Source organism: Choloepus didactylus, chromosome 1, assembly GCF_015220235.1.
Source record: "Choloepus didactylus isolate mChoDid1 chromosome 1, mChoDid1.pri, whole genome shotgun sequence".
NCBI classification, from domain to species: Eukaryota; Metazoa; Chordata; class Mammalia; order Pilosa; family Megalonychidae; genus Choloepus; species Choloepus didactylus.
In genome coordinates this window covers 147,378,070-147,404,995 of record NC_051307.1, presented here as the reverse complement: position 1 = coordinate 147,404,995, position 26,926 = coordinate 147,378,070, and positions in this window count along the sequence as shown.

Sequence of the window (26,926 nt, the reverse complement as noted above, 5' to 3'; positions counted from 1 at the left end):
AACTAATTGTAAAAGGCCCAAAATTATACATGTTTCCAGTTCATGCCCCAGAACATCATGAGAAAAAGCAAACCTTTATATCTTGGCATAAGAAACAGACTTTGTTAACAGATAGTAGTTATCTTCAAGTAGTTTCAAGTCTGAATATTAGAATCCAAATGATAAATCACTGGCTAATGTCTGGATTATATTTTACACTATACAAAGATGATTGAACATTAGGCAGCCTGGCATAATAATATCACATCCAGTGATTTTTCTTGAAAATGAGCATCAGCATTAGGTACAGCCAAGACTGTTAAAACGTAACAGTTTGAGTAAGGAATGCGTTCTTGGACATTTATCACTAAGGCAGCCATAAATCATCATTATATTCCTTTGTAAAAAAAAAAAAAAAAGAAGTAGAAGCAGTACATACAGTTTGTACACGAACAGTTTCATTTTCTCTTCATGTTGTGGCAGATTACTACCAACTTAGCCCAAACATCCAAAGTTGTGCTATTGGCAATGTAGCCATCTGTTTTTAATGAATATCTGGGGTCCATTTTTCAGTTAAGCTTCTCTTATTGTGTGTGTATGTTGCTTTTTCAGAGCTATCTGCATAATTGCTTAAAGATTTTACTGCAAAATTAATATCCTTGCTGTGAACAAGGGAACAGGGCAAAAACCAGGATGACAGAGCCTGAGATGAGGTGAAAAGCAAATCCAATTTTTCCTTGCACCATAGAAACCTCGTCAGGACTAGCTTTATCTGGTAATCCACATTTAAACTTTAACCTGTAGGGGGGCTCTTTGTGTTCAATAATGTAAGCATAAAAGGAGGCTGAATCACTAATCAGATTAATCATATTTTGTAAGACTCAAAAGCTTCATTAAAAGACCCTGGTATCCAAGTTACACATTTTTGTTGTTGTTGTTCTTGTTGTTGGCTGGAGAGAAAGTCTGTCATTAGAAAAAAAAGAGAATGGCATTGAAATGCTCAAATGTCTGCAACTTTTAATGAACTTCTAGCAAACAAGATCAAAGAGCTAACCTCACATCTTAGTTCATAAGATTACATCCACACAGAATCAGCACATATAGTACCTCAGTTCTTCATATTTTAATATGAGAAAGCAATATTGGATGGGGTTATGATTTGCTATTGTAACTTTATGCTTATTTTGACAGTACTCTTAATATATTTACATTATCTACATTTATAATTTGCATATCATATTTTGAGCATTATATATAATATATATAAAGACTTCCATTTGATGATTCCTTATTTCTATGTAATTTCTCAAAAGCATTTTATAAAGTTGGTTGCTCAATTAAAGAGAGGACTATTCAATGGAAATGGGGACCCTTCTCAAAAGTAAAGTGAAAGGGGAGAACCTTTGTAAGTATAGCATTTTATACAATTCGATGCACAGATATACTGTCACAATTTCTTTTGTTTGTTGAAAAAGAAGAAAAGAAAGACAACACTGTTGCTGAACTAAATCTTTGCAACCAAAGCAAATCTCTAAAATCTTTCAAAAAAAAAAAAAAAAAAAGAAGCAGCAAATGAGTTCTATGGTTGACAGTCTGTAGCATGACTAGGTAATTCTGGGGAAATGCAAAAGCATGTGTATCTTCGTGCACACCAAGATCTCCCCAGAGAAAACCAAGCCCTTATACTTTAAATCAACAAATCAACAAATCATTTTTAACATATGATATGTTACATAAATGCTTCCTCACAAGAATACTCCAATGATTTTGTTAAAAGAGCACGCCAAGAAATAGCTATTGAAATTGTTTCATGCTACCCCTAGTGAAGGATACCATGTAAATCTCATGTCTAATTAGGAGTATAAAAACACTAGTTGGTTTATTTTTCTCAGTACAGTATATATAATACTATGGAAAGATCAATTTATAAGATTATATATTCACATCAGTTGATCTCTAGATCTTAACACCAACTATATAAAATTGCTGAGCAAAGTACATGCATCTTTATAATCAAGTCATTGCAGGTGAGGAAACTCAACCAAATGAAATGACAATGTGTTAACAACAAAACCAAACAGAAGCACCATCAACAACTTCCTCATCATGCAATGAGACCGCACATAACATTTAAATTATTGAATATTTTTTGATTGTGCTGCACAAGATCAGTGTCTACCAAAAAACTTGTGGTTCGAATATTAGAAATAATATCGGATGAACCATTGCTAAGTTCAGTACATGCTCTCATCATAATATAAAACTGTTTGACAACATCAGAATGGTATAAATTGAGATTTTCTGTTTTTATAGATGTGTCCATTATTTGTTATACATAGTAAAATTATATCTCTAACTTATCCCCAGTACTTCAATAGTGACTCTTGCCATGAAATGTAGATAGTTTATTTAGCCAGATGAGGCATAACAATGAACAGTTAAGCTCTTCTCTTTGGAACAGGAATTTGCCTGGCATGTGCTTTTCTCCTTTTATCCCAATAGTTAAGGGAAACAGTCAAAACACTCACTCTTAAAAAGCATTGGTATATGAAGTTTGTTTTAGATTTATGAAATACCTTTTACCTATAATTTTGAATTGTAAAGATCTTTCTGTCATATTAATTCCAGTAAAGTAGTGAGCTATTTCATTGTATAAATACTTGCCAACTATTTTAACCATCTCTCCTCTAAATAAAAACCAAAAAAACAAAGCAAAAATACATACACCATTAATACAAAGCTGATAACAGTAAATCCTCATTCTTTTAAGCATCTAACATCAGAGAGTGACTGGGACGTTTAGCAGTTTTAACTTCTGATACGCTTAAGCAAATGAGGGACAATGAATGCAGTGTGGACGACCTGCTCATCACGTTATTTGATATCTAGTTCTTCCAGAGCTTCAGACTTGCTCTATGATTTTGTGAATGTCATAGTAGGGTCCTAGCTGTTGCTTTGTAATCTACAAAATGGGGAAAATGACCTTATTTCTCTATAAGTTTCCTTTCAGTTTCTATATTCAATGCCAAATGCTAGATATAGGTGATGTTTGAAGGACAGGTCTTTTGTACAAAAATGTAAATATATTGAGCGATGCAGACAAAAACAGAAATGACATAACCTCAGGTTCACTCTCTTGAGTTATGTGGTCACCTTTACTAACAAAGAAAATCAGAAAGTTCATAAGCCTAATGGATGCAGATAATATAGGCATCAATTTGAATCATTTTCTCCCCTCCAAGCCCTGAGCTGCTCTCAAATTGGCAGTTTTGCCTTAAGTAGGCATTTGTTTGATTAATTTTTTTTTTTCTGCCCTGAATGAATTGTGTCAGTTTTTACCTTGCCTCAGCATGTCAACTCAGTCATGGAAACAGGAGGCAGGAGATTCGACTCCTGGCTGATTATAGTCCTTGGGTTTCTAGTATGCAAACTGTTTCACAGGATTTAAAGAATGTGTAGAAACACAGACAGTGCTTTCTTTTTAGCTCTTTCTTGATGTAGTTCTCAAGGCCATCTTTCAGGTAAGATAATTTTTTTCCAAGGAAGGAAAACGTCTGTACAATGCTTTAAATAAAACAAAAGGAAAAGGAAAACAAAACAACCAAAAACCTTATATGACTGCTTCCAAGGAAAAAAATTTCCCTTTGGAATAGAGAGCAGCTGTGGAGACATCTGTGGGCTGAACAGAGTCCTAAAAGAACAATTGCGCATACATCTGTGGAGATAAAATAAGTGATGGATAAAATGTGAATTAAGAGCTCACATTCTGTAGATACTATTATAATTGTATAAGAATAAAATGAGGCTCATAAAACATCTTTTTTGCTTCACCATCAACTATCTGGTGAATTAAGATGTTGCCATAAAAGAGCAAAATAGAAAAATAATTGCTGGATTAAGAAAGGTCAACTAGAGAGATATACGACTGTTCATTGTTTTCTTTTTGCAGAGTCGACCTAACAACACATTTACCTTCACTTAGTGAAGACTATTTTTCATTTGACCATTCTGTACTGGGAAATTTCAGTGGTAGCCTGCATACCACATATGTTTTGTGCCACTATGCATTCATTCCCTAATAATACGGCTTATTGTTTCAAGACTTCACAATATGGTTTTATAAAATTCAAAGTGGATTGCAAACAATAAAATACATTTTAGACACTGAGCAAATAAAATATTTTGTAGCATCACATAACAAGAATTACCCTTAGGTGTCATCAATTTCTAATTCCTTTCCAAATAAAATATTCAAGTCCTAAGCAGCAAAGAGACTTGGCCAAAACCACATGGTTAGTGGTAGAATTTGGACAAGAACCTACGTATGGCTTTTGTTAGAAAGTTGTTTACATAGTATTACTAGTTTTCTTAGAAATGTTTGCGGGTATTCAGAAGTAGCATTATTTCTCTAGAGATAACTTGGATGCTGACCTTCAGATCATAACCATGTCCATATTATTAGTATAGTTATATCAAACCTTAACATGGTAAGTCATTGTGCTATCTAAATGGTTTCAGTACATAGGAAAAGACGGAAATTTTCCTGATCATTCGGTGTACTATAAAACTCCTCTTGCCAAAAACTAAATATGGTATCTTACAAACACAAATAACATAAATCAAACACACTAGTGCATGAGATTAAAAAGCCCTTTCATTAAACAGCCAATAAAAATCAAGCAATATATTGTACATATAACCATAACCAAGAAGGTTTTATTCCCAGAATGTAAGGACAGCTAATCAGAAGAAGAAAAGTGACATGATCTTTTTTATAGATGAATTTGATAAAATTCAATATTCATTTCTTTTCAAAACTATTCACAAACCAGAAATCAAAAAAATATTTTCTTCACACGATAAAGATTATGTTAAAAGAACAGCAAATGTGACTTTTAATGGTGAAACTCTGGAGTCACTTTTCTTCTTTAAGATTTATGATTATTCCCCTTAATTGCTATGAAATACAAAGATATTATAGGTTTAATTATTTCTACGGAAGAGACAAAAGAAATACTACTTATAGAGCATATGCTTTGTAATTGGGAATCCCAGAAGAATCAATCAAAATAAGGAGAAAAATATAATAAAGAAAAGAGTCAGTCACAAAAATAACAAATAATTAACAATTAAATAACAATTTAGATTTAGAACATGCCACTGAAAAGTATACCATATTCAAAATAGCAAAGAGAAGTAAAATATATAGGGAAAATTATTAACTGCACGTCTAACTTAAATAAGGAAAATTAAAGGATTTATTAAGATAGTAAACGAAGACTCAAAAAACAGGCTGAGACTTACTATGACCTTGGATTAAGGAAGTTAGTAACTTAAAGAGTTACATTTTCCCAGAGTTCACTTGTAAATTTAATATATATTATTTAATATACCAAAAGAATTTTTCTTCATAATTTTGCAAAATGATTTTAAGTTAATTTGGAGTCCAATGGTGGAAATATATGGAAATTGCAAAAAATATTTTTGGTAGGATAAAGAGAAGGTCTTATTGACCAAAATATTAACTTACATTCCAAAGATACAGTAATTAAAACACTATGATACTGAAATAAGCATCAATGTAAAAAGATACAAAATTCAGAAGCATGCCCAAGGGTGTGTATTAGGTATATGATAAAGGAAGTATCTCAGATCAGTTAGGAAAATAGAATTTTTAGCAACTAGTATTTGATACAACTGGGTATATGTTTGAGAGATAATGGTGGAACTTGATTACAGCAAATAATAGAATTACTTCCTGTTGAATTAAGTATATAATGTTAAAAATGAGCTCATAAGTTTTCTGTGATAATTTATAACTTGAAATTTATATAAAGTTGGATTAGAGATGCTCTTCTAAGCATGCTACCATATGTAGAACTATAAAGGTGAAAAATAAGTAGATTTGATCCCTCCTCATGATTATCTGCTACTTGTCCAGCTGAGACCTTCCACATTAGTTTATTTCAAACAAAAGTGCTGCTAAACCCTCTGGGCAGCAAATTAGGGAAACTGCGGTGGGTACCTGAGGACTTGAGAGGAAAAAAAAAATTAAGTGGGAGAAGAGCTCAGCAAAGGGAATGAGTTTTCTAGTGAAAATATTTCATAAATTTGTTGTGTCCACAAAATGTAGAGGAAATATAAAATGGCAATCAGTATAAAATTATGACTTTTTTATTATTTTAAACAATCAATATCATTATTACTATTTCTTCTACACAATGTTCCATTTCTATCAGAATTTAGAGTTCTGGTTGCTAATACTTTCACTCAGCTGCATTATAAATTAAAGTGAATTTTTTAAAACAATCTACAAACCTAATTGCTCTGCTAGACATTGGGGGCTGTGGAGAAAATGCGTTTTATTTTCCAAGTGACTGAATTTTAAATAGGCCTTGGAAATAAAAAGTTTAATAAGGCATGATATGCTTATATTTTTTCTCTAGCTCATTATTATTATTGACTATAACTAAAATATGTGTATATATAAAATTATATAAAAATACACCCATAATAGACTATTCTATTATTGCATCATAACATAACAATATATTCAATGATATATAATTTACATATAATATAAATGAGTTTTGCTTGGCTGCATTTTTGAGGTCATTTTGGATAAGTGACTCCTTTCTTCCTTCATTTTCTCTCATGGTAACCAGAATATCTATAATTCACATCTTATGTCGGTGCCAGCATTGTATTTTGGCAAGAGATAACTTGTCTCTTGAGTTTCATAAGTTCACAGATGGAGAGGAATTGGGCCAGACCCTCATTCAAACCTGACTTAGATTCTTTAGGTGATGAGACTTGGGACTTCTGTGTTGATGCTGAATGGGTTGAGACTTTCGGGGACTTTGGGATGGGGTGAATGCATTTTGCTTGCAGGATGGATGGGAATCATTGGCAGTCAGAGGGTGGGATGTGTAGGCAGAATGACAGCCCTCCCAATGTTGTCCATATCCTAATCCTCCGAAGCTATGCATACATTAGGTTGAGTGGTAAGGGAGGATTAAGGTTGCAGATGGAATTAAATTCCTAATTGACGGATCTTAAAATTGGGAGATTATAGTAGGTTATCTGGTGCGCCCAATGTAATTATAAACCTCCTTACAAACAGAATACAGAAGCAGAAGAGAGGACCAGAGAGACAGTAGCATGAAAAGGAATTAACCTGATGGTGCTGATGTTGAAATTGCAGAGAGAGGGCCACAAACCAAAGGATGTGGGGGGCAAGGAATGGATTCTCCTGTAAGGTTCCAAGAAGGAACATAGCCCTGATGAACTCTTGATTTTATCCATCCAAAAGCTATCTTGGACTTCTGACCACCAGAACTGTAAAAGTAATGTGTGTGTGTGTGTATGTGTGTGTGTGTGTATTTTAACACAATTTTATTGAGGTATATTCACATGCCATACAATCATCCAAAGTGTACTATCAGTTGTTCACAGTATCATCACATAGTTGTGCATTCATCAACAAAATCAATTTTTGAATATTTTCATTACTCCAAAAATTAAAAATAAGAATAAATATAAAAATAAAAGTAAAAAGGAACAACAAAAACATCTCATACCCTCTTTCTCCCCTATTATTCATTTACTTTTTGCCCCATTTTTCTACTCATCTGTCCATACACTGGATAAAGGGAGTGTGAGCCACAAGGTTTTCACAATCACACGGTCATACCATGTAAGCTATACAGTTACACAATTGTCTTCAGGAATCAAGGATACTGTGTTGCAGTTCAACAGTTTCAGGTATTTCCTTCTAGCTATTCTAATACACTAAAAACTAAAAAGGGATAACTATATAATGCAAAAGAATAACCTCTAGAATGTCCTCTAGACTCTATTTCTAATCTCTCCGCCACTGAAACTTAATTTTGTTTCATTTCTCTTCCCCATTTTGGTCCAGAAGCCTTTCTCAATCCTATGGTGCTGGGTCCAGGCATATCCCCAGGGGTCATGTTCCACATTGCCAGGGAGATTTACACCCCTGGGAGTCATGTCCCACGTAGGGGAGAGGGCAGTGAGTTTACCTGCTGCGTGGGCTTAGAGAGAGAGGCCAAATCTAAGCAACAAAAGAGGTTCTCTGTGGGTGACTCTAAGGCACGACTATAAATATGCTTAGCTTCTCCTTTGCAGTAACAAACTTCATAAGGACAAGCCTCAAGATCAAGGACTTAGCCTACTAAACTGGTAGTTCCCAATGCTTGCAAGAATATCAGGAATTCTCCGGGTGGGGAAGTTTAATATTTCCAATTTTTCCCCAGTCCCTCAAGGCGGCTTTGCAAATACATTTTTATTCTCTGCCTGGATTACTCTAGGATGTATCAGGGCTTCACACTAACCTGTAGAAACAAACCAGATCTCGCTCCATATTCAAAATTCCATGTAATCATGGTGTTTGAGCAAACTGACCATATAAGTTAAATTATATACTGTGCTACAGAAAATATAGATTTTACACTGAATAAAAATCTCTTCCCTTGGTCTCATGCAGAAGTTGAAGTTTTAAAACACTGTCAATAGCATCCTTTACCCTTTAGTCTGGTTTACCTTAGTCCTAACCAAGACCATTTTATTCATATCTCTAATTGAAATCAGATTTCTTTTTCAGCCTCTTTAATATTTGCTGTATGGGGTAATGCTGACATTTAAAGCTGCCAAACTCTGGCTCTGAGTCTCAGGTGTCACACGTATACCCGAAGTTCCAGGGACTGACCAGGTTATATACAAACAGCTCAGCATCTCAGAATTTAGAAATAACCATTATAACTCATGAATGAATGTGACTACTGTAAGAGCTTACAATCTAGGAACCTTTACAGTAAGACTCCCTGATAACCTATGCCCTCAGATTCAATTCTCAGAGTTCGCACATTATAGTTAGTCCATATTAGCGAGGCATTGTAATGTTTGTTTTTTCCATTATGGCCTCTTTCACTCAACATACTGTCTTCAAGTTCCATTCACCTAGTTGCATACCTTACAACTTCATTTCTTCTTGCTGCTGCTCAGTATTCCATTATATGTATACACCACAGTTCACCATTCTGTTTAGCAGTCAATGTAACCTTAGGCCACCTCCATCCATTGAAAATTGTGAATTTACTGCTGCCATAAACACCCATGTGCAAATGTCCATTCCCATCCCTGCTCTCAGTTCTCCCAAGTATATACCTAATAAAAGGGTTGCAGGACCATATGGCAACCCAATTCTTAGCTTCCTGTGGAACCACCACACTGTCCTCCAGCTGGGCTGCACCATTCTGCTTCCTCACCAATAGGGAATAGGTACATAACTCTTTCCACATTTTCCCCAGCACTTGTATCCCCTTGTTTATTTTTTCAACAGTTTTATTCACATGCCATACAATCCACCGTAACTGAACAATCAATGATTCCCAGTATAACCACATAGTTATGCATTCACCACCACAAATTACATAAGGATATTTCCATTTCTTCTGCAAAGAAAGAGGAAAAGGAGAAAAAAAATGAAGAATAAAATAATAAAAGATAGAAGGAAAACAAAAATAAAATAAAATAAAATACACTGAAAAGGTCAGAAAACAACAACAGCAAGAATCCCATACCACTCCCTTATATTCCCCTCTTATAGCCATTTAGCTTTGGTATATTGCCTTTGTTACAATTAATGAAAGAATCCTGCAATATTACTAAGTATAGACTAAAGTTTGCATTGATTGTATTTTTTCCCCTAAACCATCCCATTTTCAACACCTTGCAATGTTGACATTCCTTTGTTCTCCCTCATGTAAAAGCATTCTTATATTTGTACATTTAATCACCATCATTGACCATTCTAGGTTTCACTAAATTATATAATCCCAGTCTTTATCTTCTCTCTTTCCTTCTGGTGTCATACATGTCCCTAGCCTTTCTCTTTCAACTGTACTCACACTCGTCTTTGTTCAGAATACTTACAATATTGTGATACCTTCACACAGTATTGTGCTATCCATTTCCGGGTCTATACAATCAGTCCTGCTGGACCTTCAGTACTCTTTCAGCATCAAATGCCCAATCTCTAATCTCTTTCTATCTCCTAATAAGCTGTGTTCTCAATTTTAACTCTCAAAGTTTGCTCATCAGTGTTAGTTCATATTAGGGAGACTATATAGCATCTGTCCTTTTGTTTCTGGCTAATTTCACCCAATGTAATGTCTACTGTCTACCATTTTGTCTTTTGGATTTTATATGTTGTTCTTGTTTGCTTCCATATGCAATATACCAGAAATAGACTGGCTTTTATAAAGGGGATTTATTAGGTTACAAATTTACAGTTCTAAGGCCAAAAAAGTATCCAAACTAAGGCATTAACAAGATGATACCTTCACTGAAGAAATGTCAGTGGTGTCTGGAACACCTCTGTCAGCCTGGAAGATACAGGGCTGGTGTCTGCTGTTCCTTCGCTCCAGGGATGTGTTCAAAAATGGCTTTCTGCAAAATGTCTCTGGGCTTCTCTCTTCACTCCTCTCTCTCAGCTTCTTTGCATCCTTCCTTCTTTCTCCCAGGGCATTTCTAAGTGTCTGGGGGTCCTTTCTTAGCTTCTCTGGGGCAAACTCTGGGTTTCATCTCTTAGCTTAGCATCTCCAAATGTTTTTTTGTCTGCATCTACTAGTTCTCCAAGCATCAGTGCCTTTGCTGGCTCCTGAGCTCTCTTAAGTACTCCAGTGAACCAATCAAGACCCAACCTGAATGAATGGGGTCCACATCTCAAAGGAAATAACCCAAAGATTTCATCCACAGTGGGATAATCACATCTCCATGGGAACGCTCAATCAAAATGTTCCACCCAACAAGATTGGGTTAAGAGGTCATAGCTCTTCTGGGGTCCATGACAGTTTCAAACTGGCACATAGGTCGTATTTTATTTTATTTTTTCCCTGTCTCTTTTTACCCTTACTGATACTCTTCATTTCTACACTCTTCTCCAAACTCTCTGTCTTTGCTTTTTTCATCTGCCTGTAGTGCTCCCTTTAGTATTTGTAGAGAAGGTATCTTGTTCACAAACTCTCTCAGTGTCTGTTTGAAAATATTTTAAACTCTCCCTTATTTTTTTTAAATTTTTTTTAATTTTTTAAATTTAATTTAATTGAGATTGTTCACATACCATGCAATCATCCAAAGATACAAAATGCACAATCAATTGGCCATGGTACCATCATATAGCTGTGCATCCATAACGGCAATTAATTTTTTTTCAATTTTTAGAACATTTTCCTTATTCCAGAAAAGAAATAAAGACAAAAAAAGAAACCTCAAATCCTCCCAAAACCCTAACCACCCCTCTCCATTATTGACTCATAGTATTGGCAAAGTATATTTGTTACTGTTGATGAAAGAGTGTTAAAATACTACTAACTGTGGTACATAGTTTGCAATAGGTATATTTTTTCTTTATACACCCCTCTATTATTAACTTCTAGTTATAGTGTCATATACTTGTTCTAGTTCATGAAAGAGATTTCTAATATTTGCATAGTTAATCACAGACATTGTCCACCACAAGATTCATTGTTTTATACATTCCCATCTTTTAACATCCATCTTTCCTTCTGGTGACATACATGACTCTAAGCTTCCCCTTTCTACCATGTTCTCACACCATTCAGCACTGTTAGTTATTCTCACAATAACATGCTATCGTTATCTCTGTCCATTTACAAACACTTAAGTTCAACCTAGTTAAACATTCTGCTCATAATAAGCAACCACTTCCCATTCTTTAGCCTCATTCTGTATCCTGGTGACTTATATTTCATATCTGTAAGTTTCCATATTATAATTAGTTCATATCAGTGAGACCATACAATATTTGTCCTTATATGTTTGATTTATTTCACTCAATATAGTGCCCTCAAGCTTTTTCATTAACCCATTTTATTGTTTTTTTTTTTAAAGACAGTTTTGTTCACACACCAAACATTCCATCCTAAGTAAACAATTGCTGGTTCCCTATATAATCACATATTTAATGCATTCACCACCATCACCACTATCTATATAAGGATATCTCCGTTTCTTTCACAAAGAAGAAGAGTCAAAGAAGGCAGAGAGACAAAGGAAAAAGAAAAAGAAAAAAACAAAAATGATGGCTGAAAAGCAATAAAAGGAAAGATAGAACTAAACTAAAGTAGACTAAAAGAGTCAGACAAAATCACCAATGCCAAGAGTCCCATACCCCTCTCTTATGTCCCCCTCTTATATGCATTTAGCTTTGGCATATTGCTTTTGCTGCATTAAAGGAAGCATAATACAATGTTTCTGTTAACTATAGTCTCTGGTTTGCATTGACTGTATTTTTTCCCCAATACCACCCCATTTTTAACACCTTGCACAGTTAACATTCATTTGTTCTCCCTCATGTAAAAACATAATTTTACATTTTATCACAATTGTTGAACGCACCAGGTTTCACTGAGTTATACAGTCCCAGTCTTTATCTTTCCTCTTTTCCTTCTGGTGTCCCACATGCTCCTAACTTTCCTCTTTCAACCATACTCACAGTCATTTTTGCTCAGTGTACTTACATTGCTTTGCTACCATCACCCAAAATTGTGTTCCAAGCCTCTCACTCCTGTCTTTTCCTATCTGTCTGTAGTAATCTCTTTAGTATTTCCTGTAGAGCAGGTATCTTGTTCACAAACTCTCTCACTGTCTGTTTCTCAGAGAATATTTTAAACTCTCCCTTATATTTGAAGGAGTTTTGCCAGATATAGGATTCTTGGTTGGCAGTTTTTCTCTTTCAGTATCTTAAGTATATCACACCACCTCCTTTTTGCCTCCACGGTTTCCACTGAGACATCCGCACATAGTCTTATCAAGCTTCCTTTGTATGTGATGGATTGCTTTTCTCTTGCTGCTTTCGGGATTCTCTCTTTGTCTTTGATGTTTGATAATCTGATTATTAAGTGTCTTGGTGTAGGTGTATTCAGATCTATTCTATTTTGGGTACATGGCTCTTCTTGAATATGTAAGTTTGTATCTTTCATAAGAGATAGGAAATTTTCAGTGATTATTTCCTCTATTATTGCTTCTGTCCCTTTTCCCTTCTCTTCTCCTTCTGGAACACCCATGATACATACATTCATGCACTTCATGTTGTCATTCAATTCCCTGAGATGTTGCTCATATTTTTCCATTCTTTTCCCTATCCTTCTGTGTGTAGGATTTCAGTTGTCTTGTTCTCCATTTCCTGAGTGTTTCCTTCTGCCTCTTGAAAGCTGCTGTTGTATGTCTCCATTGTGTTTTTCATCTCTTAGGTTGTGCCTTTCATTTCCGTAGATTCTGCCAGTTGTTTTTTCAAACTTTCAATTTCTACCTATGTAAGCCCAGTATTTTCTTTATATCCTTCATCTCTTTTGCCATATCTTCCTTTAACTCATTGATTTGGTTTTTTATTTGATTTAGCATATTTCTTTGAAAATCTGTAATTGATTGTTTCATTAAAGTGAAACAATATCTCAACTGTATCTTGATTGAGGTGTATGTTCCTTTGACTGGGCTGTAGCTCCACTCTTTCCAGTGTAGATTGTAGTTCTCTGTTGTCTAGGCATCTGGCTTCCCCAGTGTTCCTGTTTGCTAATGCTGCCTTTTCACAAAACACCAGAAATGGATTGACTTTTATAGAGGGGTTTTATTTGGTTACAAAGTTACAGTCTTAAAGTATCCAAGATGAAGTGTCAAACACTGAGTATCTTCACTGGAGGATGGCCAATGGTTCCAGAAAAGCTATGTTAGATTGGAAGGCACATGGCTGGCATATGTTCCAGAGTTCTGATTTCAAAATGGCTTTCTCCTAGGACATTACCCTCTAGGCTGCAGCTCATCAAAAATGTCACTCTTAGTTGATCTTGAGGCATTTGTCCTGTTTTATCTTCTCCAGAGCAAAAGTCTGCCTTCAAAGACTGTCTCCAAAATGTCTCTGTAAGTTGCAACTCCTCTCTCAGCTCCTGTGTGTTCTTCAAAGTGTTCCTATTGGCTGTAGCAAGCATGTTCCTTCTGTCTGAGTTTATATAGTGCTCTAGTAAACCAATCAAGGCCCACGCTGAAGAGGCAGGGCCACACCTCCATAAAAATTATCTAATCAGAGTTATCACCTATAGCTGGGTGGGTCTCATCTCCATGGAAACAGTCAAAGAAATACAATTTAATCAACACCAATACTTCTGCCCACACAAGATTGCATCAAAGATAATGGCATTTTGGGGGACATAATACATTCAGACTGGCACATTCAGTTACCCCAGTCAGATTTTCCCAGGGCAGAATGGGTTCACATCTCAGAATGGGGTTATATTCAGTTTTAAGTCTCCCTGAAAGTGTGTTTTAGATATTGACAGACTTTCCTGTGAGGAAAGGTGGCACCCATCAGCTGTCACTCCCAACTGGTGTAAGGAGGTGTGACCCCTTTAGTTTCTGTTTTGGCTGTTTTCCCCCAGGCTCTGGGGTCTGAGTTCTGAAGGGAAGGCTGGCCCTGGAGCTGAACCCCACCTCCTTCCTCTTAGGGAAGGTACACCCACAGTGAGGTTTGGCAGCTCAACCTGCCATGGGGTTATGGGGCCCCTGGCACAGTTCCGCAGTTTCTACTTACATATTTTATGCTGCAGTCTCAGCCACTCCACCCAATCCAGGCTGGTGCACAATGTGTGGACAGTCACGGTTGTTCCCCAGCAGTTATTCTAGATCATTTACTAGCTGTTCCTCATTGTTTATTAGTTGCCCCAGGGAGTAACTAAACTCCACTCATCTCTATGCCACCATCTTGCCCCTCTCTCTCCCTCATTTTTGAAGGATAATTTTTCTTGCTATAGAATTCTTGGTTGGTAGTATTTCTCTTTCAGTATCTTGAATATATCACACAGCTGCCTTCTTGCCTCCATGTTTTCTACTGAGAAATCCAGGTATATTCTTAATGAGCGTCCCTTGTATGTGATGGATAACTTTTGCTGCTTTCAGAAATCTGTCATTGTCTTTGACATTTGATAATCTGATTATTAAGTGTCTTGCAGTAGGTCTATTTGTAGCTATTCTGTTTCGGGTATGCTGGGCTTCTTGGATCTGTAATTTTATATCTTTCATAAGAGATGGGAAACTTTCATTGGTTATTTCCTTCATTATACTTTCTGTCTCCTTTCCTTTTTCTTCTCCTTCTGAGACACACATGACATGTATATTCATGGACTTCATGTTGTCCTGCAATTCCCTGAGACCCTGCTTATATTTTACCCTGAGACCCTGCTCATAATTTTCTGTTCTTTTGTGTGTAGGATTTCAGATGCCCTGTTCTCTAGTTCAGGAATCATTTCTTCTGCCTCTTCAAATCTACTGTTGTATGTCTCCATTGTGTTTTTCATCTTTTCTATTTTGCCTTTCATTCCCATGAATTCTGCCAATTGTTTGTTCAAATATTCAAGTTCTTCCTTATGTTCACCCAATGTCTTCTTTATATCCTTCATCTCTTTTGCCATATCTTCCCTCAATTCATTGATGTGATTTTTGAATTTATTTAGCAAATTTGTTTGAACATCTTTAATTAGTGGCTTCTACTTCTGTATTTCATTTGAAATGTAAATTTGTTCCTTTGACCTGGCCATATCTTTGTTTCCTAGTGTGACTCATAATTTTTGTTGTCTAAGACTCTAGTTCCCTTGATTACTCCAATCAGATTTTCCCAGACCTGATGAGCTGAGGTCTCAGGAGGAGGGTGTAATCAGTATCAAGTTTCCCAGATGATGAGATTCAGCAGATTGTTAGACTTTCCTGTGAGGCCTCTAGACTATGCTTTTCCTATCTTGGCCAGCAGGTGGTACTTTTCACTGAGCAGTTCCACACCAGTATAAAGAAGTGCAGTGCCTTTAATTCTTAGCAGACCTTTTCCCCTCCAGGGATTGAAGGTGATTCAGAAGTCAAGCTTAAGCTGCTTCTGTTTTTTTTTTTCCCCAGGCCCTGAGATCTGAATTCTCTGAGGAAGGGTCACCACTTGAGCTGGGCCCTGCCCCCTCTTTTCTTAGAGAAGATAAGCCCTTTAGGAAATTCTCTCCTCCACTTGACTTCTTCCTTTGTCTCTCTAACTAACTTAACTCCACCCTTGCCTGGGTCAGTACTGACAATTGAAAATGCCTGAGGCTTTCTCTAATGAGCTACTTAGACTGAGAGAAAAAAAAAGTATATCTTTTTCAGAGCTAGTCCCTAGCATCCCAGTTTTGCTGGTCAACTGGAGTTGGTACCCAGTTCTATGTGCCCCTTTTTTTGGGACATTTATCCCTTTTCAAGTATTGTGAGCTCAACTGACTCCCAAATACTCTATTTTTATTTATTATTTATTTATTTATTTATTTATTTATTTATTTATTTATTCATCAGCCCTGCCTCCTCTCTGCCAGGAGAAACTTCAGTGTTCCTCTCCCACTTGCTCTGGGTTTATCTGTGCTCATAGCTTGTATTCAATAGTCCAAATTTTTTAATTAAAACCACAATTGGAGCTGGGTTGAGCTATTTTTCTTTGCTTACAGTGGAGATCACTTCTTTTTCCCACAGGGGAGTGTAACAACTGAGTCTGCCATGCCAGTGGGGGAGGGGCACCAGCTCCTCAGTTTGGGAATCTTTATGTACATTTCTATGCTGCAATCTCAGCTGTTCCACCCATTCCAGATGGGTGTATGATATGTGTCCAGTCATGAATGTTCCCCAAACAGTTGTTTCACACTATCTACTAGCTGTTCCTGACTACTTACTAGCTGCTCTAGGGGAATAACTAAATTCCACACCTCTTTATGCCACCATCTTGCCCTGCTTTTGTGTGTGTTGTTTTAAGTTAGTAAGCTTCTGGTATTTTGTTGAAGCAATGGTAGGAAACTAACCGAAGTAAACATTTAAAAGGTTTAGTTTATATTAGCCACAATAGTAACTTAGGAGTTGGTCTTAGAAAAAAACACCACTTTGCTTAACTTACAATATAATGAAATTCTTATCTATTGTTTTATCACTCTAAATGGAAATCTTTGGACATAAATCCCTTTGTTATCAGTGTTTGCACGATTAAAGTAAAGTGTAAGTTTAATGTATGACATGCCAATACAAAAATTAACACTTGTGCTTCCATGGTTTTGACTTTCCTAGGTGCAGGGATTTTGATTTTCATTCATTAAATCATTCAACAAATATTTATTGAGCACTCAATCTATGCCAAACACTGTTCTGGAATTTGGGAATGCAGCAGTGAATAAAAAAGACAAATAAAATTATTGAATGATTCCAAACTATGATGGTGTGTCTTTAGTGTGGGATGGTTGGTTAGTAAAGACCTCTGTAGATAGGTGACATTAAAGTTGAGATCAGAATGATTACACAGAGCTAAAGATGAGAAGGCCAAGAGATGAAGAGGAACAGTTGCAACTGTGTTGACTCCTCCTGAGAAACCAAGATAGAGAAGAAGAGAGAAGAAAGATTGGATTTGGTTGTGTGATGGCCATGAGAAGGTCTTTTTAGAGTGGGCTCAGGGGAAATGATAAGGCAAAGAAGTAGTGACATTAAGAAATGGACAGAGAAACTGGGCAGGAATTGGAAGTTGATGTGGGGTCAGGTGAGGAATTTTTTAAGGAAATACTAGAGCTCTAGTAGACTGTTGGAATGATCTGTAGGTATGGAGAAAATGATGATGCAGAAGGAATTGGGGAAAATCACAGGAACCAAGTACTTGAGCAGGCAAGAGAGGAGGGGTCCAGAACCCATGTGGAGAGTGGGATCTTTTATGGGAGCAGAGATACTCCCTCAGCTTTTGTTTATCTGCGAATGCCTTTATCTGTCCCTCATTTTTGAAAGACATTTTTGTTAGATATAGAATTCTTGGATGGCAATATTCTGTTTTCAGCACTTTAAATACGTCATCTCACTGCCTTCTTGCCTTTATAGTTTCTGATGAGAAATCACTATTTAATCTTATCAAGGTACACTTGTATGTGTCACATTGTTTCTCTCTGGTGGATTTCAGAATTCTCTCTTTATCTTTGGCATTTGCAATTTGATTATAATATGGCATGCTGTGGCTTTATTTGGGTTTATCCTGTTTGGAGTTCATTGAGCATCTTGGGTGTGTATCTTTATGTCTTTTGCTAAATTTAGGAAGTTTTCAACTATTATTTCTCGTATAATCCCTCTGTCCCCTTCTTCCTTTCTTCTCTTTCTAAGACTCTCACAATACATACATTGGTATGCTTGATAGTGTCCCACAGGTTCCTCGGGTTCACTTTTTTTTTTTTTTAATCTTCATTTTATTGAGATATATTCACATACCACGCAGTCATACAAAACAAATCGTACTTTCAATTGTTTACAGTACCATTACATAGTGGTACATTCATCACCCAAATCAATCCCTGACACCTTCATTAGCACACACACAAAAATAACAAGAAGAATAATTAGAGTGAAAAAGAGCAATTGAAGTAAAAAAGAACACTGGGTACCTTTGTCTCTTTGTTTGTTTGTTTCCTTCCCCTATTTTTCTACTCATCCATCCATAAACTAGACAAAGTGGAGTGTGGTCCCTATGGCTTTCCCAATCCCATTGTCACCCCTCATAAGCTACATTTTTATACAACTGTCTTCGAGATTCATGGGTTCTGGGTTGTAGTTTGATAGTTTCAGGTATCCACCACCAGCTATCCCAATTCTTTAGAACCTAAAAAGGGTTGTCTAAAGTGTGCATAAGAGTGCCCACCAGAGTGACCTCTCGGCTCCTTTTGGATTCTCTCTGCCACTGAAGCTTATTTCATTTCCTTTCACATCCCCCTTTTGGTCAAGAAGATGTTCTCCGTCCCACGATGCCGGGTGTACATTCCTCCCCGGGAGTCATATTCCACGTTGCCAGGGAGATTCACTTCCCTGGGTGTCTGATCCCACGTAGGGGGGAGGGCAGTGATTTCATCTTTCAAGTTGGCTTAGCCAGAGAGAGAGGGCCACATCTGAGCAACAAAGAGGCATTCGGGAGGAGGCTCTTAGGCACAACCATAGGGAGGCCTAGCCTCTCCTTTGCAGCAACCGTCTTCCCAAGGGTAAAACCTGTGGTAGAGGGCTCAACCCATCAAACCACCAGTCCCCTATGTCTGTGGTCATGTTAGCAACCATGGAGGTGGGGTAGGCGAATACCCCTGCATTCTCCACAGGCTCCTCAAGGGGGCACTACATCTTTTTTTTTTCCTTGTTTTTCTTTTTTCTTTATTTTTTTTTAACTTTCCCTTCTTTTTTAAATCAACTGTATGAAAAAAAAGTTAAAAAGAAAACAAACATACAATAAAAGAACATTTCAAAGAGACCATAACAAGGGAGTAAGAAAAAGACAACTAACCTGAGATAACTGCTTAACTTCCAACATGTTCCTACTTTACCCCAAGAAAGTTACCTAATATAGCAACATTTCTGTGAACTTGCTCCTACTATATCCATCAGAAATTAACAGACTATAGTCATTCCTGGGCATCCCCAGAACATTAAATAGCTTATCTGTTCTTCTTGGATTATTGTTCCCCCTTCCTTAATTGCTCTCTATTGCTAGTTCCCTACATTCTACATTACAAACCACTTGTTTTACATTTTTCAAAGTTCACATTAGTGGTAGCATATAATATTTCTCTTTTTGTGCCTGGCTTATTTCGCTCAGCATTATGTCTTCAAGGTTCTTCCACGTTGTCATATGTTTCACGAGATCGTTCTTTCTTACTGCCGCGTAGTATTCCATAGTGTGTATATACCACATTTTATTTATCCACTCATCTGTTGAAGGACATTTGGGTTGTTTCCATCTCTTGGCAATTGTGAATAATGCTGCTATGAACATTGGTGTGCAGATATCTGTTCGTGTCACTGCTTTCCGATCTTCCGGGTATATACCGAGAAGTGCAATCGCTGGATCGAATGGTAACTCTATATCTAGTTTTCTAAGGAATTGCCAGACTGACTTCCAGAGTGGCTGAACCATTATACAGTCCCACCAACAATGAATAAGAGTTCCAATTTCTCCACATCCCCTCCAGCATTTGTAGTTTCCTGTTTGTTTAATGGCAGCCATTCTAATCGGTGTTAGATGGTATCTCATTGTGGTCTTAATTTGCATCTCTCTAATAGCTAGTGAAGCTGAACATTTTTTCATGTGTTTCTTGGCCATTTGTATATCCTCTTCAGAGAACTGTCTTTTCATATCTTTTGCCCATTTTATAATTGGGCTGTCTGTACTATTGTCATTGAGTTGTAGGATTTCTTTGTATATGCAAGATATCAGTCTTTTGTCAGATACATGGTTTCCAAAAATTTTTTCCCATTGAGTTGGCTGCCTCTTTACCTTTTTGAGAAATTCCTTTGAGGTGCAGAAACTTCTAAGCTTGAGGAGTTCCCATTTATCTATTTTCTCTTTTGTTGCTTGTGCTTTGGGTGTAAAGTCTAGGAAGTGGCCGCCTAATACAAGGTCTTGAAGATGTTTTCCTACATTATCTTCTAGGAGTTTTATGGTACTTTCTTTTATATTGAGATCTTTGGTCCATTTTGAGTTAATTTTTGTGTAGGGGGTGAGGTAGGGGTCCTCTTTCATTCTTTTGGATATGGATATCCAACTCTCCCAGCCCCATTTGTTGAAAAGACCATTATGACTCAGTTCAGTGACTTTGGGGGCCTTATCAAAGATCAGTCGGCCATAGATCTGAGGGTCTATCTCTGAATTCTCAATTCGATTCCATTGATCTATATGTCTATCTTTGTGCCAGTACCATGCTGTTTTGGCAACTGTGGCTTTATAATAAGCTTCAAAGTCAGGGAGTGTAAGTCCTCCCACTTCGTTTTTCTTTTTTAGAGTGTCTTTAGCAATTCGAGGCATCTTCCCTTTCCAAATAAATTTGATAACTAGCTTTTCCAAGTCTGCAAAGTAGGTTGTTGGAATTTTGATTGGGATTGCATTGAATCTGTAGATGAGTTTGGGTAGAATTGACATCTTAATGACATTTAGCCTTCCTATCCATGAACATGGAATATTTTTCCATCTTTTAAGGTCCCCTTCTATTTCTTTTAGTAGAGTTATGTAGTTTTCTTTGTATAGGTCTTTTACATCTTTGGTTAAGTTTATTCCTAGGTAATTGATTTTTTTAGTTGCTATTGAAAATGGTATCTTTTTCTTGAGTGACTCTTCAGTTTGTTCATTTCTAGCATATAGAAACATTACTGACTTATGTGCATTAATCTTGTATCCCGCTACTTTGCTAAATTTGTTTATTAGCTCTAGTAGGTGTATCGTTGATTTCTCAGGGTTTTCTAGATATAAGATCATATCATCTGCAAACAATGACAGTTTTACTTCTTCTTTTCCAATTTGGATGCCTTTTATTTCTTTGTCTTGCCGGATTGCCCTGGCTAGCACTTCCAGCACAATGTTGAATAACAGTGGTGACAGCGGGCATCCTTGTCTTGTTCCTGATCTTAGAGGGAAGGCTTTCAGTCTCTCACCATTGAGTACTATGCTGGCTGTGGGTTTTTCATATATGCTCTTTATCATGTTGAGGAAGTTTCCTTCAATTCCTACCTTTTGAAGTGTTTTTATCAAAAAGGGATGTTGGATTTTGTCAAATGCTTTTTCAGCATCGATTGAGATGATCAATTGATTTTTCCCTTTTGACTTGTTAATGTGTTGTAATACATTGATTGATTTTCTTATGTTGAACCATCCTTGCATGCCTGGAGTGAACCCCACTTGGTCATGGTGTATGATTTTTTTAATATGTCTTTGGATTCGATTTGCAAGTATTTTGTTGAGGATTTTTGCATCTATATTCATTAGGGAGATTGGCCGGTAGTTTTCCTTTTTTGTAGCATCTTTGCCTGGTTTTGGTATTAGATTGATGTTAGCTTCATAAAATGAGTTAGGTAGTGTTCCATTTTCTTCAATGTTTTGAAAGAGTTTGAGTAAGATTGGTGTCAGTTCTTTCTGGAAAGTTTGGTAGAATTCCCCTGTGAAGCCATCTGGCCCTGGTCGTTTATTTGTGGGAAGATTGTTGATGACTGATTGGATCTCTTTGCTTGTGATGGGTTGGTTGAGGTCTTCTATTTCTTCTCTGGTCAGTCTAGGTTGTTCATATGTTTCCAGGAAATTGTCCATTTCTTCTACATTATCCAGTTTGTTGCCATACAGTTGTTCATAGTATCCTCTTATAATTTTGTTAATTTCTTCAGGATCTGCAGTTATGTCACCTTTTTCATTCATTATTTTGTTTATATGGGTCTTCTCTCGTTTTGATTTTGTCAGTCTAGCTAGGGGCTTGTCAATCTTGTTGATCTTCTGAAAGAACCAACTTTTGGTGATATTTATCCTCTCTATTGTTTTTTTGTTCTCTATGTCATTTATTTCTGCTTTAATCCTTGTTATTTCTTTTCTTCTACTTGGTTTAGGATTGGTTTGCTGTTCATTTTCTAGCTTCTTCAGTTGATCCATTAGTTCTTTGATTTTGGCTCTTTCTTCCTTTTTAATATATGCGTTTAGTGCTATAAATTTCCCCCTTAGCACTGCTTTTGCTGCATCCCATAGGTTTTGGTATGTTGTGTTCTCATTTTCATTCGTCTCTATATATTTAGCAATTTCTCTTGCTATTTCTTCTTTAACCCACTGATTGTTTAGGAGTGTGTTGTTTAACCTCCAGGTATTTGTGAATTTTCTAAGTCTCTGATGGTTATTGACTTCTAATTGTATTCCATTGTGGTCAGAGAATGTGCTTTGAATAATTTCAATCTTTTTAAATTTACTGAGGCTTGTTTTATGTCCCAGCATATGATCTATTCTGGAGAAAGTTCCGTGAGCACTAGAAAAGTATGTGTATCCTGGTGATTTGGGATGTAATGTCCTGTAGATGTCTGTTAAATCTAATTCATTTATCAGATTGTTTAGGTTTTCAATTTCCTTATTGGTCTTCTGTCTGGTTGATCTATCTATAGGAGAGAGTGATGTGTTGAAGTCTCCCACAATTATTGTGGAAACATCAATTGCTTCCTTTAGTTTTGCCAGTGTTTCTCTCATGTATTTTGTGGCACCTTGATTGGGTGCATAGACATTTACGATTGTTATTTCTTCTTGCTGAATTGCCCCTTTTATTAGTATGTAGTGGCCTTCTTTGTCTCTCAAAACATCCCTGCATTTGAAGTCTATTTTATCTGAGATTAATATTGCTACACCTGCTTTCTTTTGGCTGTAGCTTGCATGAAATATTTTTTTCCATCCTTTCACTTTCAGTTTCTTTGTGTCCCTGTGTCTAAGATGAGTCTCTTGTATGCAACATATTGATGGTTCAGTTTTTTTGATCCATTCTGCGAATCTATATCTTTCAATTGGGGAGTTTAATCCATTTACATTCAACGTTATAACCGTGAAGGCATTTCATGAATCAGCCATCTTATCCTTTGGTTTATGTTTGTCATATTTTTCCCCTCTGTCTATTAATATCCTTTATTGTACCCATACCGAATCTCTTTAGTACTGAACCTTTCTCCAAGTCTCTCTGTCCTTTCTTTGTTTCTCTGTCTGTAGGGCTCCCTTGAGTATCTCCAGTAGGGCAGGTCTCTTGTTAGCAAATTCTCTCAGCATTTGTTTGTCTGTGAAAATTTAAGCTCTCCCTCAAATTTGAAGGAGAGCTTTGCTGGATAAAGTATTCTTGGCTGGAAATTTTTCTCACTCAGAATTTTAAATATATCATGCCACTGCCTTCTTGCCTCCATGGTGGCTGCTGAGTAGTCACTACTTAGTCTTATGCTGTTTCCTTTGTATGTGGTGAATTGCTTTTCTCTTGCTGCTTTCAGAACTTGCTCCTTCTCTTCTGTGTTTGACAGTGTGATCAGTATATGTCTCAGAGTGGGCTTATTTGGATTTATTCTATTTGGGGTTCGCTGAGCATTTATGATTTGTGTATTTATGTTGTTTAGAAGATTTGGGAAGTTTTCCCCAACAATTTCTTTGAATACTCTTCCTAGACCTTTACCCTTTTCTTCCCCTTCTGGGACACCAATGAGTCTTATATTCGGACATTTCATATTATCTATCATATCCCTGAGGTCCATTTCGATTTTTTCAATTTTTTTCCCCATTCTTTCTTTTATGCTTTCATTTTCCATTCTGTCATCTTCCAGGTCACTGATTCGTTGTTCAACTTCCTCTAGTCTTGTACTATGAGTGTCCAGAATCTTTTTAATTTGGTCAACAGTTTCTTTAATTTCCATAAGATCATCCATTTTTTTTTATTTAGTCTTGCAATGTCTTCTTTATGCTCTTCTAGGTGCTTCTTGATTTCCTTTGTATCCCGTACTAGGGTCTCATTGTTCATCTTTAGTTCTTTGAGTAGCTGCTCTAGGTGCTGTGTCTCTTCTGATCTTTTGATTTGGGTGCTTGGGCTTGGGTTATCCACATCATCTGGTTTTTTCATATGCTTTATAATTTTCTGTTGTTTTTGGCCTCGTGGCATTTGCTGAACTTGATAGGGTTCTTTTAGGATGTGTAGACCAATTGAAGTCCTTATCTCTGATTTATCAGATCTACAGCTTCGTGGAGTACACTTTCTCTAACTAACCAGCAGGTGGCGTCCACGAGCCACCTGTTCTCCACAAGCCAGTTCTCCCCTGTTTAGCCTTTTTGGTGAGTGGGTGAGTGAGTCTTGTGGGGTCCAATTGGTGTACCAAGCTTGCGTGTGTAGTTGGTGTTGCCTGCCCTGTATATGGGGCGTGTTTCTGGGCAGTCGGGGATGGGGAGTGGCTCTAACAATCAAATCTCCCTGGTGATCCTAGAGTTTTAAAGCTGCTGCAATAGTCTAATCCTTCAGTTCAGTCCTGCCACAGTTTGTCTCTGCCACTGACCCACAAGTCCTTGGTATTGGCGTATGGCTCCTGAGACTTGCAAGTGGGCCCCTCTTCCAGGCCGTGCACCCCAGGTCCTCTGCTGAGGGATGACTGTGCTATGTCACAGGTGAGTGCCATCCCCCCAGGGCAGTTCTGGGCTGCTGGGCTGTGTAGGGAGGCTCCCATTCTGCTGAAATGATGGCTGAATGGGGCTTTGTTAATTCACACTGCTCTACCTTCCCAATTCTGGGACAATCAGTTGAGGTTGCAGGGAAGGCTAATGTCCACGCCCAGTTTTGTGGTGTGTGCCTGTTATTTGAAGCACTTCCGTCACACTGGGTTGTCTGGAGCAGCTCTGGGTTATGTGGCTGGCGATGGGCAGGAGTGTTTCCTGTCCACCAGGATGATGGCTGTGAGCGGACACCCCCCTTTTCTTGGGAAGTTGTGGTGTTTAGTGAATTTTCTCAGCCACTGGATTATTGCATTTTGTCTCAGAGCTCTCTTAGTTCTGCTCTTGACTTGACCTGCCCAAATTGCAAGTCTTTGAAGCTTTCTGTATTGGGCTTCTTAGAGTAATTGTTTTAGAAAAAGAAAAAAGGATTAAAAAAAAAAAAAAAAAAAAGGGCCCTCCTCAGAGATCTAATGGGTTATTGAAATGCTAATAGACAAAGCAACCAGGGCCATTAAGGAAAGGTCCACAGGGCAGAGAGATCAGCTTTTCTTCAGGATTTGCATATGCGCCTCAGGGCCTGAGCTCAGGCCTGAGCTCTGCCCTTCCCCTTTCTATGTTCACCAGAACTCCAAAAATCCTCTGCTTTTATTTTGGAGTTTTTCGTGTTGTTTTTTTTTCTCTATGCCTGTCTCCTCTCTGCTGGGCTGGCTGCTCTCAGATTCTCTGGTGTCTGGTCTCAGTCTATCTATGGTTGGAGTTTCGATCAGTAGAATGAGTTTCCGATAAGGGCTGCCACTGCAGTTCTCCCTTCACCTTCCCGGAGCTGACAGCCCCTCCTCCCATGGGACTGAGCCTGGAAGGAAGGGGTGTGGGTCCCCTGGCCGCAAAAACTTACAGATTTCGCTGGTCTCAGCAGTTCCACGTTTTCATGAGTGTTGTATGAAGTATGCCCAAAGTCAGATTGCTCTGTGGTGTCCAGTCCATGCAGTTCCTGGCTTTCTACCTACTTTCCTGGAGGAGTAACTAAAACATACAGCTCACCAGTCTGCCATCTTGCCCCACCTCCTCGGGTTCACTTTTATTCATTCTTTCCTCTTTCTGCTCCACAGATAATGATTTTTCTTGCCTTATCTTCAAATTCACTGATTCTTTCTCCTGCCAGCTCCAATTGTCTGTTGAACTCCTTAGGGAATTTTAAATTTCTGTTACTGTGATCTTTAGCTCTGTTTGCTTACTTTTCATAATTTCCATCTCTCTATTAATATTCTTTTAGGTACATATATAATTTTCCTGTTTTCTTTTAGTTCTTTGTACATGTCTTCCTTTTGCTCTTTGGGCATATTTAGGACAATTATTTTAAAGTCTTTGTTATGTCCCAGGTCTGGTCCTCTTCATTGATGGTTTTAATGCATTGATATTCTCCTTTGCCTGGGCCATCGCTTCCTATTTCTTCATATGTTTTGTACCCTTTTGTTGAAACCTAGATATTTTAGTATTTTAATGTATTATTGTTGAAATATAGACTCTGTGGCATCTGTCCCTTAAGCTTTTATCCAGCTAGTGTTGTGACCAATTTTCCTTAAATACAAGGAGCTAACAAAAGAAGAAGGAAGAAAGAAAAGAAAACACCTTCTCCACTCATGGCAGATAGACCTATGCAAGTGGTCTCCTTCAGGGTTTATCCATACAATGGATTGTATTAGAATAGCTCCAGGCCAAAGCATAGGGACCTCCTTGATCCTTTGTGTGCATGCATCTAGTGTGGGGCATGCACGTATAGCTCTAGGAATTTCCCCATTCACATAGTTATAAATAGCCTCTCTTCACTAGAAAAGAGTTTCCTCACAATCTGGGCACTGCACTACATACACTACAGCCAGAAAT